Raw genomic sequence first — 4,138 nt, 5'->3', positions numbered from 1 at the left:
ATATTTTTCAATTGCTATTGTAACAATATATCAGGAGCCTTGTATTACATTTTTACACTTTTTGGCCCAACATAAAACTTTATTGATATTTATAGAAAAGAAAACTAAAAAAATTGAAAACTGAAAATGTCCGTAAACAGCTCAAAAAGAGTCAAAATATTTTCAAAATTGTATGGTGTTTAGAAAATGCTAATGAAAACATTCAGTGAAATTTTCATGTATTTAAAGTTATTCGTTTTTGAATTACAACAAAATAAGGAAATCGCCACATGAGAAATCGAGTGAATATCCAATGTTGTAAAAATAAGAATTTCAAAGGCTCATACAAATTTAATTTGGCTTTCTTATAGACATTTTTATTTGATAAATGTAGAAAATCTTATAAGGAATCTTGTATTACATTTTTATATCTTAGATTTAAAAAGAAAAATTTTTATGAATTTCTAACTCGAAATAATTTGCAAATTTTCGTGATTTTTCCATATTTTGTCATTTTTTGAACTTTAAATGCTTATAAAAAAAAACTGTGGCTAACGATTTTTAATATTTTTCATCTGCCTTTGAAACAATATACTAGGAGCCTTCTATTAAATTTTCAAGCTTTTTTATCCAACAAATAAAATTTTATTGATATTTTTAGGAAAAAAACTAAAAAAAAATGGAAAATGTCTATAAACAGTTCAAAATAAATCAAAATATTTTGAAAATTTTATCGTGTATAGAAAATGGAAATGTAAACAACCATTGAAAATTTCATGATCTATGGTCATTTGTTTTAAAGTTACACCAAAAACCAAAATCGATTTTCTCGAAAACAGATTTTGCGTAAAAATTCCCGTTTTTCCTTAATTTTTCTTTTGTTTTTCCCGGCGCTTTTGAAAAATACTGGGAAATTTAAATTTTGACCTCCCCAATGCACCAACGATATTCACTTTCTGATCGAACAAGATACTGAAGTTGAAAATCGTAGCATTATTTCGACTACTTATCGTGTACACAGACACAAAAAAAATAAATTAAAAAATAAATTAAAAAAAAAACACACATCATTGTAAAATCAATACATTCATCGTTCCACTCAGAATCTAAAAAAACTAAAAAATGAAAACTGAGAATGTCCGTTAATAGCTCAAAAAGAGCCAAAATATTTTTAAAATTTAATGGTGTATGGAAAATGAAAATATTAACATTCAGTGAAATTTTCAAATATCTACAATTATTCGTTTTTGAATTACAACAAAATAAGAAAATCATTACATGAGAAATCGAATGAATATCAAATGTTCTAAAAATATGAGTTTCAAACGCTCACAAAAATGTAATTTGACATGCTTAGACATTTTTTTTTGAAAAAGGTAGACAAACTTATGAGGAATCTTGTATTCCATCATAAAATCTTAGATTTAAAAAGAAAATTTTTTATGAATTTCTAACTCAAAATAATTTGCTAATAATAACATAAATATAAAAACATACACTCGCATTGATGCTGGTGTCTATAAAAATAAAACAAAATAATATATTATATTAGTTAGACAGTTGATAAAATAAAATAATACTATTATAAAATAATAATATTATGTTGTATGGATGCATTTATTGTGTTATAGTGAAGTGGGCTAGTTAAATGAGCCGACCATATTAATTATTAAGACGTTTTAAAATTTCGCCACCCGGTGTTGACTTTGACTGTGGGGCGAGGGAGGAAAGGTTGCAGAAATCAGAGTGGCAGCGGGGTCGGCATGTGTATCATGACTAGGACAGAGGACTTGTAGCATTTACATATTTGTTTTGCACAATCACAACAATAGCAGATTGCGAAACAAATACCTACGTTTCATGCTTGGAAATTTACATTAATCCCCCAGTGCCAACTTTTATTGGCACCCCTATTAAATATACATATTTAAACATTTGGAACCTAAAATGTTACAACTTTTGCCACCCTGGGTCACTTGCCCCATTTGGCTCTGTTAATCCCTATCCTTGAATAACGGCACCTGAGCTGTAAGCCTGTAAACACGACTGGTAATGGGGATGAACGTTCTAAGATTACCTAATCAAATAATATTGAAACTGATTAAACTGTGGTATAGACTGGTATTGGACTTAAGTAGGCAGTAGAGGTATAAATTATAATTCTTACACTGTTACTTCTCAACCTCTGAATTCACATTCGTCAAAGGTTTTTCTATGGTTACAACAACCACAACTTAGAACGTGTCATTTTGTCATGGTTACTAGTTTACAACCCACAACAATCGCACGAGTCACATTGTCTTCGTCAATATAAATCTATACCTAATATTATTTAAATTCTACGTAATGTAATAATGGGATCCACCATAATATACATCGTTTCTTAAAACTTATATAAGACCGTGGATCATAGTAATTATAAACCGCATACACCTTTGTGTTTATATTTTATTATTAAGCTTATATAGTTATAAATTATATTATTATTTATTGTGATTTGTGATTCGTATATTCCGATAAAATTTATCAAAATGTTTATTTCTGTGAAGCGAACACAATTTTTTTCAAGTTTGTTAATTTAACTTATTATAGTTGTGTGTTGTGTCACTTGTGTAAAAATTGTGATTTGTGTTTATTGTTCATTAATAATTTTCTTTGCAAACATTTAATTTCTTCAGTCAGTTATAGCCTATATAGGTATATCTAAATGCAAAATATTTACCTAACTTTCCAACTTCAACAATACAACACTGTCAACGATTATCATCTTATCTAAATCTTATAAATAAATTATTTACTCTATGTAGTATAATATTTCATACATTATAATATAATTTATAATTATTATATGGGTATTACACATATGAGTACGTTCTATTAATTAAAATTGTTTAAAACACAATACATTTATTTGAAATGGTTGTGGTTGATTAAACCCTTGGGTTTAAATTGTTAGGATTAAAATTGCAAATACATTTTTTTTACAATTACACATCATTAATTATACATTTATACGTCATCATCATGGACACAATGTACTCAAACATTGACCAGGCTTTATTTTCAACTAAACAAAGTAAAATCATTGAAAACGGAGTAAATAAATACAGCACAAAAATGATTCTGTCAAATATTACAGATGAAACAATTACTAGTTTTAATAAACATACATTAAAAAAATGTCCAAGCATACGATTTGAGAACACTAATTACAACTTTTGCAGAGTTATTAGAGCTCCTGTAATGGTATGTAAGAACAACACAATTAAAAGTAAAAATAATTTAAATATCGACGATTATACCACAGATAATCAAACTATTACATGTAAAAACATTGAAATTGATGAAGTTTATGTTAAAACAGACAATGCAAATGTTCAAATAAAAACAACAAATAAAAAGCAAAAAAACATATCATTTTCAAATGAAAAACTTTGGGAAATTAATAGAGTTAATCAAATTTTACATAATAAAATCACAAATGGAGTGAAACCTACTTATACAAGGATAAAACCTTCTGCATCATTAATTAAAGCCACATCAACAATTAATCGAGAGAGAAAAAATAAAGACATTGTTAAGGAGAATGAAGTAAGTTTTAAACATTCAAAGATTTTTGTTGAAAAAATAAATACCTAATTTAGTTTTAAATTACACAAATAAGTACCTACCTAAATATTTTCATTATATTTTCAGTTGATGACCTAGTTTTTTTACTTGAAAATAGGTACTAAATTTTTACTAAAATCATCAACTATTTAGAATAATTTGTTGCTTTCACCATTTTAGAATTTCTACTATACCGGGTGATTCTTTTATCATTGAACACTCATTATTTTAAAAAGTGTATATAGTGTAATTTTTTTGAAAATATTTTTTGCATAGTTTCAAGTCGCTTATAAAACAACGTTTTTCTTAAAAAATTATATTTTTAAATATTTTTTATCCTTATAATTTTTTAAGTTTTTTTAGTTTTTTGAATGACAACATTAGGTTTTAATTTTATATTCCAAAGCAGAATATTTTTCTTATTATTTTGATACACGAAAATCGAATTTGCGACTTGTGGTTTATGAGTTATAAATATTCAAAGTTTAGATGAGCGGTGTGGAGGGGTACTGGGTTACCCCTTGAAATATTTGTTCACTTCTCCGCTCAT

This window comes from Acyrthosiphon pisum, chromosome A1, assembly GCF_005508785.2.
Source record: "Acyrthosiphon pisum isolate AL4f chromosome A1, pea_aphid_22Mar2018_4r6ur, whole genome shotgun sequence".
Classification (NCBI taxonomy): domain Eukaryota; kingdom Metazoa; phylum Arthropoda; class Insecta; order Hemiptera; family Aphididae; genus Acyrthosiphon; species Acyrthosiphon pisum.
Note: the sequence above shows the minus strand (reverse complement) of the source record.